Source organism: Geospiza fortis, unplaced genomic scaffold (genome assembly GCF_000277835.1).
Source record: "Geospiza fortis unplaced genomic scaffold, GeoFor_1.0 scaffold118, whole genome shotgun sequence".
NCBI lineage: Eukaryota > Metazoa > Chordata > Aves > Passeriformes > Thraupidae > Geospiza > Geospiza fortis.
In genome coordinates this window covers 2,671,129-2,671,429 of record NW_005054380.1, presented here as the reverse complement: position 1 = coordinate 2,671,429, position 301 = coordinate 2,671,129, and positions in this window count along the sequence as shown.

Genomic DNA, 301 nt, shown 5'->3' with positions numbered 1-301 from the left:
ATACCTCAAGGAAAAATACACCACGGAAAAAGAGGCAAGAGGCAAGGGAATGAACAAAAGTGACACAAGGAGATCCAGCTCTGTGCCAGGTAACAAAGCAAAACCCAATCTGAATTACAACACCGCAAAGCAGTGTAAATATTTTTCCTCCTTATTTTTCTTCCAATCACTCCGTTTAAAACACTCCGGGCAGCTTGCACATCCAGCCTTGGGGGAAGGAATAGAGCAGCCCACATTGCCAGTCAGTGCCATGTGCTGCGGGGTCAGTCTGGTGCCAGGCGGGTGACGGGCGGAGCGAGGG